General features: G+C 43.9%; 1 protein-coding gene across 1 annotated transcript in view; it reads left to right on the top strand.

Annotated features, from left to right (window-relative positions):
- Positions 1-20000, top strand: part of PTH2R (parathyroid hormone 2 receptor) — a 721892-nt gene that overhangs the window by 575081 nt on the left and 126811 nt on the right. The gene's annotated exons all lie outside the window — the stretch shown is intronic.

Below are 20000 nucleotides of genomic sequence, written 5' to 3'. Positions count from 1 at the left end.
GATGTCACTCGCGCGGCTCTCCTTTGAAGCCATGGTACAAAGGAGACCACTTAAAAACACTGAATATGGGATGTAAGAAATTAGAACGGGATTGGCGCCTGGAGTATTGTCCCCGGGCTAAGGATGTACTGCGTCCGCCCAAAGAGAATACTATGCTGCTATTAAAGAAGCCATGGGCAACTTTTTTGCAGACAGAATAGCAAAAGCCAACAACAACAGCAAAGAAATCTTTGCTATTGTCCGTAGCTTTATGTCACCGTCGGCGGAACTTTCCACCCCGCAACAGTTTTTACAAAGCAATGACCGGCATATGGACTTGATGTTCACAGCAAGTAGCATCAAGATGCTATTAAGTGGGATCAAGTGCGTTTATACAGTACTCATAGAGGCGCGTGAACGGACTGCTTCCTTCACAAAGGAAATTACACTAAAAGTTAAATCTATCCTCTCAAGATTTAAAATTTCCATGTGGGCTATTCAGTAATCAACAGTGGTAGTTGCCTTAAAAAGAGGAATCAAAAATTGTTTTGTTTATTTTTTGATAAAAATTACAAAAGAATAAAAAATGTAACATTGATTGGTTACTCTGATTGCCAAAGGGACAGGTCATTTGCTCAAGGTTTTTATTGAAGCCTGTGGGAAAGCACAGTAGATATTTTAATGTGCCTTCCCTAAGGCAAAAGTGCAGGCTTCTCTCCCAGCGGCTTAAGTACTTTAAAAGATACCTGGATGGCAAATGTGATGGAGGACAGTTAGCGGTCACCAAGGACATACACCTTGCATTTGACGCTTTCAGTACCTCAGTTGCAGGTCTAGAGCCACTGTATTGATCATATAAATGCCTCCTATAGGGTCTTCTTGGTTATGCCCTCTGTGTTACTTGGGTTTAGAAAAATGTGGTTAAAATTCCTGTTAATCAGACTGTTTCTAACAGCAGCAAGTCATGGTATGTTCCTGCCCTTATCACATTTAAGGCAGTCAAATAAAATTTGATGATGAAATTGGGCCCTTCTGACGTTTTCTACAAAATCTGTTTTCTTCGCCCTGAATGCTAAAACATTTGGTAAAACCCCAAACTTCAGCGCCATATGTTGCCATCGGTATGCATTATGTTTTGTCAATTTAATCATATATAGCACTACCTCAGTTCTTTTTGGTTGTGGAAGGCACAAAATTGAGTTAGTGGACTTTAGAAATGTACTCCTACTGTGCGCTAGATGGGCTACCCAAGAGCCATTATCAGAAAACGTTAAGCCCAAATATTGGAAAGTGTGAGTGCATTGGAGTTGTTCAGATCCTGAAGAGATTGAATTAATATCGTGTTTTCTGGGGCCACAACTCATTATAAAAGATTTCTTAAAATTAGTGCAAAGATCAAGGCCGGCCATAAAATCAACAAAACCCCCAACTAAAATGCGCAGTGCATTCGGGGTGAGGCACATCAAAACTGTGTCACCTGCGTATAGTAAGACGGGTAGTATGTTGCCATTAATTTTCGGGACATCATTGGTGAGTGCAGACAGAACATTATGCAGCTTATTGATGATTAAAATAAACAAAAGTGGGGCAGGTACGCATCCCCTGACTGACCCCTCTACCAATATTGATCTCTCCCGAAACCTCCCCGTACTTACCAATCCTCACCCCGGCTTTCCAGTCCCTGTGCAAATAGGCTAAAAAGTTAACTAAGGCCTCATCTAACCCATACTTTAAAAGAACTGACCATAGGCGTGACCTGTTTACAAAATAAAAGGCTGAGGAGAGGTCCATGACAGTCAAGTAAATGGGAGATTGCCGAGCTACGGTATATTTACCTATATATATTTACCAATATTCGTGTTGAGAATTATGCATTGTTCTACCGTTCCCGGTTTACTTCTTACTGGCACTTATTTAAAATGTGTTCCTCCTCTTCCCATGATCTGATTTTATTAAACAGGATCCTCCCAAGTATTTTAAGTGTGTTATCGATCAGAGAGATCGGTCTGTAGCAGCTAGGATTGGATCGGTCTCCTTATTAAAAAATTGGAACTATGATGCTGGTAAACCACATGCTAGGTAAAAACGCATTTGTAAGGTTGTTAAAAACATTGAGTAAAATGGGTGCCCAGTACTACGATTTGTGCTTAATGAGGTCAATGGGAGCCTGTCAGGCCCGGGGGCCTTATTGCCTAAGCTTTGGTTGATTGCATCCACTACTTCTGATATTGATATCTGAATCCATGAAACAACGTGAGAATCAAAAGGATCCTTACACACAGTAGGGGATGTATCGATTGTGGTAAAGTGGGTTTTCCAAGCTTCACTGCTTATGTTACAATTTAAAGGAGTAAGTATAAGACTCATAGATCTCATATCTTTAACTGCCTCCCAAAAACTCTTTCCATTGTTAAAACTGGCGGCACAAGCAAGCTTCTCCCAGCATTCTTTTAAAATCTTGTCTTTACTCTGCTTTACCCCATGTTTATTAAGTTGTCTCAAGGATCTAACAAGGGTTGCATCCTTGAGTACTGGTGCGTGGATCTCATTATTTGCTAGAGAACAAGAGTTGTTGACTATCTGGCATTTGGGTTGTTATTAAGTGCAGGCTACAAGATCAGTTGTTTAATACCAGCACATAAATGGTCAAAAGCATTAATTACCTCTGGGTTGGAATTGTCAAATGATAGATATATCTTGATAAAAGATGAATAAACAGTTATCATTTTGGAAAATAGTTTACCATTGTCAATACCCTTCCAGATTACTCTCAAACTATCCATTGAGGTTGTTAGATTTCTAGCTCCAGGCTCTGTAGTAAAAACAGGTCTAGGGGCAAACCTAATTATAGACAAGATGAGGTTGTGGTCGCCGTGCATAGTGGGTATGACCTCAGCTTTTAGTAAAAGATCTTCTAACGAGGCAGAAATAAAAACAACATCTATTGTTGAGGCGCACCCACAGCCTCTATATGTTGGAATAGGACACCTGGCATTATAGTGTACATCAACAACATCCATCACGTGAAGTAGATTGTGATGTGACAAATGGTCTAGCAGTTCTTTCTCTCTTTTACATGTATGTGTATCTGAAGTAGGAACAATGGCTAAATCTCTTTCCCTTGACTTCTTGGCATTAAAGTAACCACCCAGACAAATTCCAGCCAAGTTATGAAACGCCATTTGGTTTTGTAAATCAGAAACAAAGTTGAACATGTTATTAAAATTCATATTTGGTGCAGTCATGAAGTCATCATTATTATTAAAGTTAATTAAACAAGTTGAGGCCCCTCGTGTATAAATCATGGCTTGATAGTTATCGTTATTTGTGACAAGGGTTTTATCACTGCTGTCTGAGGAGATATTAACCCAAAGAGAGAGTCCACCAGATGGGCGACCTTGCTTGGGTGTTGGTACGTTGATGTTAAAACATACAAAACCCTCTAAATATAATTCCCTTGTTGCCCACGTTTCTTGAAACATAAGAATGTCGTATTTTTTAACTATATTTACCCACTCTACAGAACCTATTTTGAAAGATAAGCCAGCAATATTCCAGCTTAACACATGCATATTTAGATCATGTGATTCTGAGGTGTCATTTCCTGTAGAATTGTGCATGGAACTCGAGGGAATAAGCACAGATGAGTTCAAGTGGTTGTAGTCAATCCAAGCTATCTAAGCCAGATAAAACAGAAAATCTGTTATACGCCATAAGTAGGGAGATGACAGATGTGTTTGGGCCTGGGATCGGTTTATGGGAGAAACCCAGGGGTAGTGACCAGATATGAGTAGGTACAGTGCGTCTCTGTTCCTCTGTTGTCAGTAGAGATCTCACTAACAATGAATGGAGAAAGTTGAGAACAATGTGATTCCCCTCAATGTTCTTAGGTGATTGTCCAACCCACCCTACACGGCACACCATTATGATGTTATTAATATTTGCTCTATTTCTTAATTGGTCCCATGTCTCAGACTGATTTTTTCTTAGGGGGGAACCCCCTGCAAGGACTAAAACATATAGGCACGCTGCCGGAGATAAGCTAAGAACTTCTTTGCTGGACTCAGCATGCTCACTGGCATTATCCTCAATACGGGAATTCACGCTCTGATTGTTACAGGCTAGGGTGACATCATTTACATGATTTGGGGTGGCAACCTAGCTAGCCTGTTGAACTAATGGGTGTGAAATACCAATAGCATTTAGCGATTTATTCTGTGCAAGGATGGGTACAGGGATGGGTTTAGATATAAAACATTCCTTGACTTTACAACAGGTGTCACTGACCCTGGTAGTGCTAGTAAGGGGAGGGTATGTAAGAGTTGAGTTTTATAATAGCTTTTTGGGGCCCACTGTGTATGGGGGATGTGGTTTGAGGGTCTTCCCTTGATGTGGGGTTGATTGTGGGGTCGGTTTAGCGATGTTTGTATGTGCACATCATTTATTTGTTAATGACTCCAAAGGATCTAGCCGTTTTCAGAGGGCACTAAAATTCTTGTCAACAAGAGCACTAATATGCTCATACACGGTATCCAATAAAATATCAATTGAGGTATCGCCAAGTCTAAAGAGAGTTGAGGGACCTGTTCTAGACTCAGTCTGAGTGTGAATGGAGTGGTTTAATGTTCCAGATGGTAGTAAATCAACAATGCTATTGGTGTTACTGATTATGATGCCCGCTGGAATCACTGTGCCTTGGATCCAGGAGCTCAAGGCAGTAGGTTGTTGTTTTAATCACAGCGGGTGTTTCCTCTTGGAGCTCGTAGGTTTGGTCACTTTTCGCTTTCTTTTTGCCTCTGTGATTGCTGGGTTAGGAGAGATTTTCGTATATGGTGCAATAACTTACAGGCTGCACCTGAAAGATCCTCCGAAGCCCCAATGTCCTCCTCACCATGATTGCTTTCCATATTGCAGCCAATGTCCAAGACTTGTGAGTCCATAGGAGTGGCAACAAATGCTATTGGTGACAAGGGGGGGGCTAACTCAATCACCTTCCGCAGCAGAGGGAACTAGATGAGGAATTGCCAGTCCCAGGGACAAACGCCTCTCAGTTAGTTCAATCTCATTAGCAACAATGTTAACTGCTCTTTCCAGCACACTATCTATGGAGGTAGAGGTGCGGGAGCATGGTACGACAGTACGTTTCTCCGTAGCACAAGCTTTCTGCGCTTGAGATAACTGCATATAACTCACCATAGTAGACCTTGAGAGATGATACCAGTCAGAGGGGTGGCCCACCCCGGCCTCATTCGGCCTCTGACGGGTGCAGACGGGCCCGTCCATGACCCGGGCTTTGTCTGGGCGCGGCCCGGGCAAGCCCACGTGCATCCTGTGCTGCCGGAGCCGCAATTTCAATTTAAGTGCCTCCGGGCGCAGGAACCGCCATCAGCGCCTCCGGGCGTGAAGTGGAGCAGGCTGGGGTTTGGAGTCCCCCTGCGGCAGATTGCAATGAGTCTGCCATCGTCAGGTTAAAAGAAGGCAAACTTTATGAAGCTCTTCCAAATGATGATGATAACTACAGAAAACCAAGAATAGTTCCAATATTGAAGATGAGATTCTTTTGTTTTTAGCGCCATGATTTCTAACAGTCTTTGCTGATATAGAGCAAAGGTTCATTTAAGGTGTTCTGACTAGTTTGTTCCAAAAGAAGGGGTTCTCTCAGCTATCAACTTCTCTTTTTGATCGGACACTAGCTTTGACCAGAGTCCCAGCTTCACCAAGGTAGTCCACTTACACAGTTTTAGTTATTTTTTCCATTTACTTTAACAAAATGACTTTTAATTTTATTTGTATAGACCATTTTTTTTTATTTTGCTCAATGTTTGATTGTGTCCAGTTGTTGTAATAATTTCCTTTTTGAATGTTTTGAAAGTTATATATACTCAATATCCGCCTGTTAGTTACGTACTTTAGAAATGCTGTCTCTGATTTGTTGTTTTGTTACATGCAATACTGCACTAATTTTCCCTATATTTGTCTCACTACGTCAAGCTAAAGAAACGAGCTACAGTTACCGTGGGTAAAAATGCTTTAATTAAATGGGTTTAGCAATATGGAAGCTTAGGGAAAGCTCAGATGAAAAAGATGTCTCTTTCAACCATGGAGTACCAATTGGATTCCACACTTCAAGTCATGTGAATTTCATTTTTAATTTCAGATTATTTTTTGTAATAATCTGTTGTGGCATCGCATCACCTGCCCACCGCAACTTCACTATCGGGCGCTACACTTTGTCTCATTATTAGATACCAAATGCACACGAAGCATCAGTTTTATTGCACGTACACATCCGTTGAAGAAACCATGACAGTGCCAAGACAAATGGTTGTTAATATATTATTATGCCTACAAACATGCCGGGCCTGGGCTGGAGACGACTCAAGACCATCTCTGTGGCCCCTCTCCCCGCTACATCATTTTGCCATCACTCCCTGGCATAATCATCACGGTGGTGGGAGTGGGCTGCAGGACTGCACAACTGAGGCCTGACTTGCGGGTGACTCCTTGAGGAGGACATCAGTGCGGTGATGCAGTATACAGCAAACCTTGGCTGCAGCACGAGGTCGGGACCTGACCCCATGCCTCTTCTTGTAGTGCCCCCCTTTCTCTGCCTGCAGCTGTGGGTCTCGAACTGTAGAACCCAGGTCCAGCTAACACCATCCTCAATATAGTGGCACTCTTTTGCCTCAATCCCCCATTGGGGTGCCACACGCCGCCTCGGGCCTCGAGTGGTTTCCTATGCTGGGTTTTCTGGGCGAGGTGCGGAACCACACCTTTCCTTACACTGCTTCTTCCCTTCACACTGTAGGGAAGTCAAAAGGAAGAGAAAACACGCAGGAAACGTGTTGGATGAAGACGAGATTTATTAGCGTCCACTCGTCATGAAGTGCAGTCTTATAATGGTCATAACTTCCCCAACAGCCTTACTCCCCACATTCCACATATTTGAACAACAACAAGGTCTCCCAACATTCCCAAAGGCACGAGCTTGTCACGAGCTATTAAACAAAATGAATGCTTGTGACAGCTCGCATAATACATTTACAAGTACCCAACACATGCACCACCGGCATGGGCCGTGGAGACCCTAAACAAAGGAAGTTAAACTTCAACAATCAGGGTACAACCAGCGACCATGGGGATGAACAGGGAGACGGCTCGGAACAAGACGAGCTGCCACAGGGGTCAGACGGCGCCATTGGTATTATGACAGAACTCCAAGTTGGTTTCCATGCCATTGACTCCAGGTTCGACTCCCTGACTTCCGGCCTCGACAAAACGGGGGACCGTCTAGAGAAGCATGACACCAGGTTGTACGAGGCCGAGAAGCGCATCTCCTCTCGAGAGGATCAATCATCAGATACACAGCGCCAGCTGGAAGGGGTGGAGCACCTACTTAAATCCATGGCAATAAAGACCGAAGTCTTGAAGGTGAGGTCTCAGAAGAACACTATCCGCATAATGGGCTTAGAAGAGTCCACAAATATGGGACAACCCCAACCCTTCATCGAGGCATTGCTGGCGGAGCTATTCAGGGTTGACTGTATGCTCAACTTCAGGGATCGTGACACTGCGCTCCAACTCGGCTGAGAAAGTGCGCCAATCCAATACTATGGGCCACTCTTTCGTTCTATCTGAATCACACAGTGATGGTCCAGGAGGCCTGCTGTGAATTCACAGATGCTAAACTGCAGCTCCGCAAGTTAGGCCTTCCATACACTATGCTCTATCCAGCCAGGCACCGAGTGACAGTGGACAACAACCCATGCATCTTGAAGAATTCCGCTGATGCAGTATCCTTCTGTAAACAGTTTCATAATGCGGCGTGTAGAAGCCCGGCCCGTATTCCTGAACACTTATTCCCTGACAGGCAAAAAGCTGCTAGTGCAGAACTGTTCACCACAGAGTAGCAGCCCTGCCAACTGGCTCCGCAACTGGTCGTATTTGGGGATAGAGCCATATCGAGGTTTTTTAAAGGTTCCATATTCTCCAGCATATTAATGTTATGTAAAATGTTTATTTTTGAATGATTGGCTCCTAGCGTCCGAGGCGTTCCTCGCCTCCTACGGATGTATGGTTTGTTTGTGGGGTTTTTCTTTCTTGATTGGGAGGGGGTGGGTGGTTGTTCACCAGATTTTTTAATCCAGGTGTGGGCGGGGGTGGTGGTTGTTTTTTTCCTTAAACATCGTTTTTTGCGTTGTTTTTTAACGGTTCCTACATTGACATGTAGATATATAGGTCATCAAATACGTATGCATGCATTTCCCCCCAAGCTGACGATGGCCGTAGCCCTAGCTGTTAAGATTAATGCGATTACTTGGAATGTTGGGGGGCTCAACAGCCCTAGAAAGTGTAAATTAGTGCTGCCATATCTCCGACGACATGATGTTAAGATAGCATTTTTACAGGAGACCCATCTTCCACTGCAAAATGCCCCTCCATTTGCGATGTCCTGGGGACAGAATAGATTTTTTGCTAGCTACAGTACCTATTCCGGAGGGGTGTGCATTTCAATTCACCATACTCTCCCGTTTACACTTAAAACTATGGTAGCTGACACACAGAGTAGATATTTACTAGTGGTGGGATCAATGATGGGAAAACTGGTGGTATTTCTTAATGTCTATGCGCCTAACATGGCCGACCCTGGTTTTTTTACGTCTCTGCACACATTGCTACACTGATACAAGTACGACTTGACTTGAGCGAGACTCCTCGAGCGCTCTACACAGCACCAAGACGCACACATATTGGACCTGATTCGATCCCGTAATTTCCATGAACTCTGGCTCATACACCACTTAACTCCTCAGGCTATATTTTTTATTCCGCACCACATTCCACCCAGATGCAGCTGGATTATTGGCTTACTGAGGCGTTGGGGTGCCACTGGACAACGGGTGTGGACATGCTGCCACATATGCTCTCTGATCATGCGCCAGTGCTACTCCGCCGAGGCATTCCGCACACAGTTGGATGTGAACTGAGATGGTCCTTTCCCGCTACTGCCCTATTGGATGACTTGTTTAAGTCTGAGCTGCAGGAAGCTATTGAAGAATATTTTACTTTAAACACCAGGTCAGTAGATAAATATGCTACTCTCTGGGATGATTTTAAGGCATATATCCACTGTATCTGTATATCTAAACAGGCGGGTGTGTTGCGCTCTATATCAGGCAGCCTCACCCGGTTTTAGAGGGAGCGGGCGCTGTTGAATGTGTCCCTGGATGCACCTGATGCCTTAACCAAATGAAATGAGCTTATATTGGAATTTAACAAGCAAGCAGATAGGGAGGCTGCCCTGTTGGGTAAATTGCATTCTGCCCACCGCTATGGCCAGGGAGAATGCCCTGGTGGGACCTTGACGAGTCTGGTGAGACCCCCTCGGGGAGCTGGGCACAGAGTGGCAATCAAAAAAGCAGATGACTCCATGGCAACTGAGGATTCCGAAATCTTCACGTAACTTGTTGCATACTATCAATCTCTCTGTGCTACCAAACTTCCCAAGGACTTTATGCAACATTTGGCGTACTTGCAAGAGATTGCCATGGTATGGCTTACCACGGGTCAAGCCGAATTTCTTAGTGACCCCTTCACAGTAGAAGAGATTACCACAGCCATAAAAGCCCTTTGTGGCTCCAAGGCTCTGGGCCCGGACGGAGTGTCTGTAATGTTTTATAAAACATTTAAAGACATCCTGGTGCCTCAGCTCCTCGAGGTCTATGCAGAGGCTAAGGAGGCTGGAACGCTCCCCCCCCTCTATGAGAGAGTCACCCATCTCTCTATTGTCGAAACCTGATAAGGAACCCACGAGCTGTGATTTCTATCGGCCCATATCCTTAATACATTTTGATAATAAAATTCTTGCAAAAATAATATCCACACGACTTTCCATGCTGTTAGATCAAATGCTGTCACCAGCACAATCTGCCCTGAATCTTCGGACAGTCTTCTCAGTCATTAACCAGATTGATCCTGAGGTGCCCGCGGCGATAGCTTGTCTCGACACGGAGAAGGCTTTTGATTCCCTAGAGTTGCCTTTCCTTCTAGCCACGCTCTATGAGCTAGGGCTCCCTGCCAATTTTATTGCACTGATTGAGCTTTTGTATTCAGCCCCACGGCTCATAGTTGAGTGAATGGTTCCCTGTCAAAACCGATTCCTATTTCATAAGGGACCCGACCAGGTTGTCCCTTGTCCCCCCTACTTTTTAGGTCTCGCCTACGCAGCACACATGTGCTGCTAGGTAAAAAGACCTTTAGCTATTGCTTTGGCTTTTCCGCCAAAAGTGTGCACATGTTCCATTGCCTTCAATGGCAACACGTACACGTGTGGTTATTCACTTGCAGGAGCGAGCGCCACCTTATGGTAGCAAATATCGCTCTCGCAAGGGAATCGCGCAGCCCCCTTCTCCCCCTGCAGCTGCGCGAGGCGCGTGCGCCCCTGCCCCTGCAGCGTGCCGTGCTAGTTTTGATTGTCGCATTGGGAAAAAAAAACTAGTCTGTGTTCGCGGCTCACATTTATTATTCTTTTTCAGACGTGTTTGTTTGTGAGGTCTAGAAAAAAATTCAGTTGACCAATAATATAATAAAATGGAGAAACTTTAAATTCTTAATTGCAGGAAAACAAAAATCAACACCATCTACACCAAAGCATATTTTTTATTTTTCATACATCGATTATTTATCAAATCATTTTCCTCAGATCTACACTCACACATCTGCAGCCACGTTTACTCACGTACTCCTTGAGTCATGCAACTGCAGGCACGCTAATGCATTCATTCATCCTCCCACTGGTGCCTGCAGGTAGGCCGGGGTGCATGCTGTCTGTGTCTCTCTGTATGTCTGCATGTGTGTTATATGGGTCTTTATGTGCTACTTTTCTGTCCGTGTCACGTGTGAGCCTGTATTATTTTTATACGTCCATACGCGTCTTTACTTATGCTGTTGATCTGTGTGCAGGAATGCCTCCTGGCGTGTTGTTGTTTTATGTATTGCTGTATGTATGTTGATCTGTGTGTGCGCATATGTTGATATCTGCAGGTGTGTTACTTTGGGCCATATGTATCAAGCACAAATGCGTTCGCAAATGCCGAAATTCAAAGAATTTCGGCCTTTGGGATCGCATTTTTGCTAAATGGGATGTATGAAGCAAATCTGCGTGCAAAATAAGGAATCGCAAAATTTGCGATTTCTTATTTTGCGATTGCTTTTAAGGATTCACAAAATTTGCGATTCCTTAAATGCAATGTAAGAAGCACCAAAAAGTGCAATTTCGCCTTAAGGAATTGCAAATTACCACCAACTACAAATTGGTGGTAATTTGCGATTTCTTTGAAGAATGCACTTTTTGGCATTTTTCCAAGTTCCATGTCACGCACAATCTATGTGTGCCACATGTGCACCCATGCTTATTTCAGGGGTGCAACAGGGTGTCCTTTTGACACCCTTGCACCCTTGAAATTGCATTTTCAATTTGCGATTCGCTAATTGCTAATCGCAAATTGGGAATGTCTTCCCATTTATTCATTTGGGCCTCTAGGCCCATAGGAATGAATGAGAAGGTATTCCTTAATTGTGAATCGCAATTTGAGATTCACAATTAAGGAATATGTAAGATTCGCAAAATTGATTGCAAATTCTACATACATAGCATTTTGCGATTCTCAAATAGCGATTCACAAAAGAACGCTATTTGAGAATCGCAAAATGACTTTGTCTGCAGCTGTGTGTCTGCCCTTCGAGTACTGCATGATACAGTATACAGGAGGCAGCCTATTGGCTTTACCCCTCTTCCTGAGTTTTGTGCTTTATGATGGAATCGAACTATAAAGGCCAGGGGTCAGGCTGAGTTTTCGGCACATTTTGGTGGCCGGAGAAAGTGACCCACCTTTGACCCCTTCACCCAACGACACCCGTGGACGAGGAACGCAGAGATTCATTCCAGACATGGGTTGGATTGGGTATCCTGAGGCATGCTCCCATTATCACTGTCTTTTGTTAGACCTCATCTATCCAGAAGTAGATGGGCATGACGAGGAAGAAGTGAAAGAGAAGAAGCTTTTACAATATTGTATTAGTATTATGCGGATTACAGCTTGTTGTGCTTCTGGCTGGCTCTTGAACGTGATTGCCGTTTTACCAGTTCTCGTGTAATGGGGTGGTTGCATGAACTCTCTCACTAAGGCTTTGTGAGTTAGCTGCCCCTCTTGTATAGTGAACACGCACGCGCGCTGGGTAGGAGCAGCACCAGTGAATGTAGGACACAGTGACGTGACTTGCGTTGGTGCAGCAGGTGCGGTTGCACCGAGGCCCAGGAGGCCTGAGGGGAACCCGGATAACTGATATGTTTTATCATTTAAAAAGCAGCCTGGGGGGCCACTTCCTTTCTTATACTGAAGCCCACGACTCCCTGGCTATACTATTGCCGACACCAAATCTCTGTTGGGGCAAGCCACCGAGGTCAGGTGCGTAAGCGGCATGGTTTTCATTATTCCAAGAGACACAGACAATATTTTGTGGGCAGCGCAGGTGCAGTGGCACCGGGAACCAGAGGTCTGAGGTGAACCCTGATTATTGTTGTGTTTTAGATCTCAAACAGCAGCCGGGCCCCAGTTCCTTCCTTGCACTAGGGCCCAGGGTTCACTGGTTATGGTACTGCCCAGGGCTCACTGACTGAGCTACTGCCAACTACACATCTCTGCTGGGGACAGGACAGGCCGCTGGGGTTATTGTTTTGATGACTGGTAGTGACACAAACCATGCCCTGGGGTCAGCAGAGCCACCGGGGACCGGACCTAGAACACCAGACTCATGTTACATAAATATATAAAAAGTAAGTACAGGGCTCCTAAGGTAATTTTAGGAAGTGCTGATTAATGCCAAGGTTTTTCAGGGCTGAATCCACTGCATGCCTCTTTCTTTCTCTTCCCTGGTCTTCCGGTCTCTCATTCTCATTGAGTTGTGCAGCATCAGTGTTTGAAATGGAAAAATAGAAGTGCAGGTACCCTGTACCAAAGTACCTGCTCGTTTCTTAGAAGTGCAAGTACTCTCCAATTCAATGTATCATGTCACTCTTGAGGAGTGCAGGTACTCTCCCTCTTAAAATAAAAAGTGCCGGCATTCAGTACCGGACAGTACTGACCCATTTAAAGCACACTGTGTGCTCCTATCACCACTAAAAAGTAAGGCTCCGTTCATCACTCTTGGAAGGATGGATGGTAGAGTGAACATGCTGGAACCTGGGCCTGTAAGGTGTATGCGGTCAGAGTTTATTCTCAGCAGCTTTTTTTCTGTCTCTACAATTGTATTTTAAAAAAAAATACAATTATTTTATCAACAGTTTAGTGATATATCGTTAGCATACTCTGTGCGTCCTTGTATTTCCCATTTGGGGACTCTCTTAACGCTTTGGCATTAAATTGAGAGATGCCGGCTGCCCCAATTATCATCTCATGACGATGTACGTGGGAGCACCGGGTGGGGTAGGGGTGGCAGCTGGGAAAGGGGGGTAATTATGGTTAATGTGTTACAACAACCCCGGCTGTTTTTGCTGGTCTCATTTAGTGCCATTAGCTGGTGTAGTTTGAAAGGGAATTTCTGTTGTGAGGGAGGAGGTGTTACATGAAGACGTGTATTGATTGGGGCTGTGGGAACCCCTGTGACCCGCCCTTTGTAACACCGATCCTGGACATCGCGCCTGCTTCCCTGGCACTTGCACCCAGTCTTCCCTCCAAGGCGGCCTTGGCTCCAGGAGACGGGTGTGTTCGGGTATGTAGTTCAGGTGTCATGCTGGCCAGGGTGCCAATCTCCCCGAAATAAAAGGGGTGTCCAGGTTATCTGTATACGTATTTTTTTTGCCTCCATAAACTAACCAAAGTGGCCTTCTGATACGGCGTCCCTGCCCTTGTGACGTAACAGAGAATGACTCCTTCCATCGACAAAAATTGTCCAGGACCCATAACGTTTCGCTTGCGCAGGCATCTGCGCAGATATCGAGGGGTCTTTGGCGGGGCAGGAACCCAGCCTCTCCTGCTTTGGAGGGCAATGTGCTGCAGCATAAACGAAATTACTGCTAGGCACCACAGAGCAGCAGTGATGCAAACAGGCGAGTCTTAGCCCTGTGGAAGTCTGCAACAGCAGACAGACTATTGATGTACAATCCTAGGCCAGTCCATGCCTTTTTGGTCTCGGAGTGCCTCTGTGCTGCCCCTACAGTTTAAACCCTGGGGAAGGAACTTCCTGCGGCAGACGCTCAGGAGAACACAAACTCCCTCTGCGATGTCCTACAGAGATCAGTACCACAGCATCCACTCCTTGTCACAGTCCTTACATTCAGAGGTGGCCCATCTTTCATGATGTGCACTTTCCTACCCGAAAAGAAGAACTGTTTTCTCTCTCTCTCTCCTCCTCTAAAGGGCTGTAATATTTCAGGTTCTTCCTCTTATGTTCCATTTTGCGTCAGAAGCTCCCTCTAGTGGGCAGATCACGGGTGCAGCTATCAATGGTGCAGCAGTTGTAGTGACACCAGGGCCATGGGTGTAAGTGGCCTACTTCACCTCAGTTAGTGGCTGTTTTTTTATACCAAACCTGTGGCTGGGGGCCATTTCTGAGCATCATTGATTAGAAGCAGTACGTTTACATTTAATGGATGCCTACAGGGTTGATTATCTGTAACTAACAAACCACATGGAAGATTTTTGCCCAAACTGCAGGATTGATGGTTTGAATAATTATGCAGGATGCTTCTATTTGTAGGATTTGTTGTAAAATGAAATATAATGTACTCCTTTGTCATGTCTCAACTACAAGTTGAGGAAGTTGATTTCTCTCTTACTACCTGCCACGGGAAATGTAATGCCTTTAGTGTGGTAATTGATTCAGATAAGGAATATATTATGTTGTTCCCCCGTGCCATTCCAACTGCTTACAGCGTCATAAGTTTAAGGCTTTCATGGAGCTAGGTTGTCCTTGAATGGATTTGTCATGAAGACCAGTGGAGGCTACTGTTTAAACAAGCATAGGCATAGCCAATAGGTCTCGCATTTGGGACCTCATAAGTGTTTAGTTATCCAGCACAATATCCTTGGTGCAACAACATCAACTGTTGCATGGCTAAACACTTATGAGGTCCCAAAGGGGAAACCTATTGGCTATGCCAATGCTTGTTTTAATAGGCATGATCCCTCTGGTCTGACATTTACAGGAAAAATATCTGTTCTGTGGCCTCCAGTTTCAGTCCAGTCCCCTATTAATTTCCTTTCATGCAGATGACGTTTTGTTGTTTGTCAGGTACCCTAACACCAATCTGCAGCCCCTCATCAACGAGAAAAATCGATATGGGGCAATGTCCAGACTGATGATTAACTGGAATAAATCAGAGCTATCCTGGCTGAAGAGGGGTGAAACTCCAAAACCGGTCCTAGGATGCTTGTTTCCAGTCCAGGGAGGACCTGGCCTGGCAGTTTGGACTAGACTGTTGCCATTGGGTGCAGGGTCAAGACTGCTGGGTCCAAACTGGAATGGCATGGTGAGCAAAAAACGATGGGTTTAGGCCCAGATTTCTGTACTGGGGTGAATGTATGACATTGTTCTGCATTCTGTCCATCAATAGTTTGTTTTGCATTTGTCACCCGAGTGGGACGGGTATGCTCAGACGTGAGTCCCGTGCTCTCCATGCCACTGGAATCAAGCTATCCTGGCTGAAGAGGGGTGAAACCCCAAAACTGGTCCTAGGATGCTTGTTTCCAGTCCAGGTAGGACCTGGCCTGGCTGTTCAGGGTGGACTGTTCCCATTGGGCGCAGGGTCAAGATTGATTTGCATATGGCTGGGTCCAACCTGGAATGGCATGGTGAAAAAAAAAAGATGGATTTAGGCCCAGATCTCTGTTCTGGGGTGAATGTATGACATTGTTCTGCATTCTGTTCATCAATAGTTCGTTTTGCATGAATCAGAGCTATTCCCAATCACTGACTCTACCACTCTGGAGGAACTGGGGCTGCCACTAAGCTGGGTGGGCAGGGGATACTACCAAATACCTGGGTGTTGTGCTGAATAGGCAGAAGGAACAAGTTATACGGCTGAACTACAGACCAGCTATATTACAACTTAGCACACAAGTTGAGCGGTGGATGCAGCTACCTATGTCCATGGCGGGGCGCATTGCCCTTATTAAAATGAATGTCCTACCCTGCTTTCTTTCCTTATTCGTTAGTATACCCATCCCACTCACCAATGCCTTTTTTAATGCAGTTAAAGGGACTGCTGATACGTCTGATTTGGGGGGGTGCAGGGCACGGATAGCATTCTCAACACTCACACTCCCATATAATAGGGGTGGATTTGCAGTCCCCAACTTACACTTGTATTACATGGTCGTGCAGGCACAGTTTGCTCGTCAGTGGTTTCATCCGGACGCTCGCATACCCTACACCAAGCGAGAACGATATCTGGCCTCCCCCACTCCCTTGGGGGCGCTGTTCCCGCGGGGTCTTCCGTTAGGTCCCAATGATTTGCAGCCTCTCTCAACTACTAGTTGGGCCTGGCGTCGGTTGAGCCGGAAGCTAAGAGATATCTCACTATACACCCCAGAGCTCCCACTGTGTCGCAACCCACACTTATCCCTCACATCTGAAATAGTTGTCCAACGTACACTTGTCAAACTAAAACTGTTTACTTTCGGTTCTCTCTTTCCGGACGGGTGGACGATAACAATGACGGATCTCATCGCAAGCGCTGACTTGACGTATATGGATACGTTTGTAATAACATTGCTACTTGGGTCACTCCGCTCATCTACTCACACATTCCCCTCTTCCACTGTGGAATTCCAGCCACTCACATTTCTCATAACTAACGAAGACTGAGATCCCCTTGTCGCCACACTATACAAAGTGCGCAGGATGCTCAAACCGGCTCGGAAACAGGGAATCAGAGAACGATGGGAGAAAGATATGGGTCAATCTCTAACGGATAAAGAATGGAGTTGCTGCCTTGAACTAATACATAGGATATCCCCTAAGCATTTGCACAAACTCCTCCATTTTGGGTTTGTGCACAGGACATGCCCGCTTTATAATTTTGATTCCACTAGACAGCCCATATGCCCAAAATGTCAAGCGCCTGAAGCAGACTTTTCCCATATGACCTGGGTGTACCCCCGAATAGTGCCATATTGGACTGATGTCTTTCAAACGATTTCTGACATTATAGCCACCCCCTTCCCTCCCTCGCCTTAATTGGCCTTACTGGGAATAGTTTATACCGTAAAATTATGTCACTAACGCTTCGTTGCCCCTGCACTATTGCTAGTGAAAAGGGAACTTGGTGTCCGCTGGGGACGAAAATCAGCCCAACGAAGACATGTGGATGCATAGCATTGCGTACTGCAATTCACAAACTGACATTTATGCCACACTTCAGCCCCCAACCTCCTACCCTAAAGACATATGGCATGTCTACGGTTGCTACGTGCAGCAGATGCAACAACCATCCCCTCACACTTCCCAAGGTGCTCTACACACTCTCAGGGAGTAAGAGCCCCTCGCCCCATTAGCCCTCACTACTCCTGTTGGTGCCCTTTCCGCCCCCTTGCAGAATCCCTCAAAGAAAACCTATTGTAATGATCTGTGAAGGCACTGTACTACACTCACCACCGAATGTGGTAATCTAGTGTACTGTAAGACATGTATGTGGTTTTATATTTCCCCCTTTCCTATTGGGCATATTCTTGTGAGAGAGATCTTTGTCCTTCCCCTCCTGACTCCCCCCCCCCCTTCCTATAGAAACCCTATATTTGTGTTTATTGGTGTATTTGTATTGCATTCCAAATATGGATGTTACTGAGGCCACCTGCCAGAATCATTATGGGATACCTTGGAGTGTGTTGTAATGTTTTGTTATGATACATGTTGAAAAAATCTAAATAAAAGAATAAGTAACTTGTGTGCCATATCATTCTAGGTGCTATGTTTTAGTGCAGATTATGTTGGGAGCCCTTATTTCATGTTTAGTCACCCCGATGACATAGGTTTATCTGCCAGCTTGTTTGCCATTACCTGTAGCACTGGCATGATCGTGCACACCAGTGGTTTTGTTGGCCCAATGCACATGTTAACAATATTGATTATGTTGACTTCGGTATATATTTACGACCATATTTATTAGTATTATTTTGCATTTAAGAATGTGATGGTGAAACCACCAGCTCAAATTAAGCACTGCACAGTTTGATTTAATCTCTCATTCATGTTTACAGAAAATTAGATGTTAAAATCACTTTTGATATGGGAAATTTCAGACACTGAGCAGCTCGCTATACTCACTTTAAAGCCCAGGTGAACCAAATGATGATCCCATGTGATGTAAGCGTTTAAAGTGATTTTGCGGTGTATACCACCTCAGAGCTATCTTGCTGAGTAAAAAAAGTGCAGGAAGTGATCCTTTTTGATGTATTATTTCACCAAATAGTAGTAAGTTAAAGATTAGCTGGTTCATGCACTTCTTCCTAGGCCCTGGCTGCGATGTAGAGAGCGATGTAGAAAAATGCCATTCTACTCCGGGGATCACCAGGCCCGTCTGATGTTACAAAACAAGGGAAGAAACTCTGCTTTTCTGTATATAGAGATAACTCTAATCACTAGTATATGAGGTAGACCGTTGTGCTCTCTACCATTCCTATGTGACTCTTATAGTATATCCAGTCATATCCCTTCCCTATGTATATAGAGATAACTCTAATCACTAGTATATGCAGTAGTCCGCTGTGCTCTCTAACATTCCTATGTGACTCTTAGAGTATATCCATGTGTATCCGTTCCCTATGTATATAGAGATAACTCTAATCACTAGTATAGGTAGGGTGTTAAAATATCGATAACAAAAATATAGCTGACATAAATATCGTTGCAAAAATATCGTTTACAAAAATATCGACACCCTATACTTAAACAGGTAAGTACATAAATATCGACTCCAAAATATCGTTGTAATTAATATAGATGTAAAAAATATCGACTTTTTAAAATAATTAAAATTACATTAAATAATAAATAAATATAAGTACTATTAACAAAATACATCACATTACTTTTATTTTTTAACTATTTCAAACAAATTTACTACACTTTTTAATTATAAACTTAATAAATGTGGACATATAAATTAATTTTACACATTACTTTATATAACAACAATAATACATATATATAATTAAAATACCCCTTTACCCAAAAACCCAAAACTGACCCTGAACCCTAAAAATACCCCTTTACCCAAAAACATTTTCACTAAAAAAATACTGTACACACACCTAAAAATAATTAAAAAATTAACATAATTAATGACATAATTATTATTCAATTAACTAATTAAAATTAATTAACTATTATTTATTACACTATTTATATTTATTTAAAACATTAATTAATCTATTATTTCATTATATTTAAAAACCCCTTTACCCAAAAACTGAAAACTGACCCTGAACCCAAAAAATACCCCTTTACCCAAAAACTAAAAACTGACCCTGAACCCTAAAAATACCCCTTTACCCAAAAACTAAAAACTGACCCTGAACCCAAAAAATACCCCTTTACCCAAAAACTAAAAACTGACCCTGAACCCTAAAAATACCCCTTTACCCAAAAACTAAAAACTGACCCTGAACCCTAAAAATACCCCTTTACCCAAAAACTGAAAACTGACCCTGAACCCTAAAAAATACCCCTTTACCCAAAAACTGAAAACTGACCCTGAAACCAAAAAATACCCCTTTACCCAAAAACTGAAAACTGACCCTGAACCCTAAAAATACCCCTTTACCCAAAAACTGAAAACTGACCCTGAACCCTAAAAATACCCCTTTACCCAAAAACTGAAAACTGACCCTGAACCCTAAAAATACCCCTTTACCCAAAAACTGAAAACTGACCCTGAACTCTAAAAATACCCCTTTACCCAAAAACTGAAAACTGACCCTGAACCCTAAAAATACCCCTTTACCCAAAAACTGAAAACTGAC

The sequence above is a fragment of the Lissotriton vulgaris genome, chromosome 2_1, assembly GCF_964263255.1.
Source record: "Lissotriton vulgaris chromosome 2_1, aLisVul1.2, whole genome shotgun sequence".
NCBI classification, from domain to species: Eukaryota; Metazoa; Chordata; class Amphibia; order Caudata; family Salamandridae; genus Lissotriton; species Lissotriton vulgaris.
Note: the sequence above shows the minus strand (reverse complement) of the source record. Positions and strands in the feature narration are given on the sequence as shown.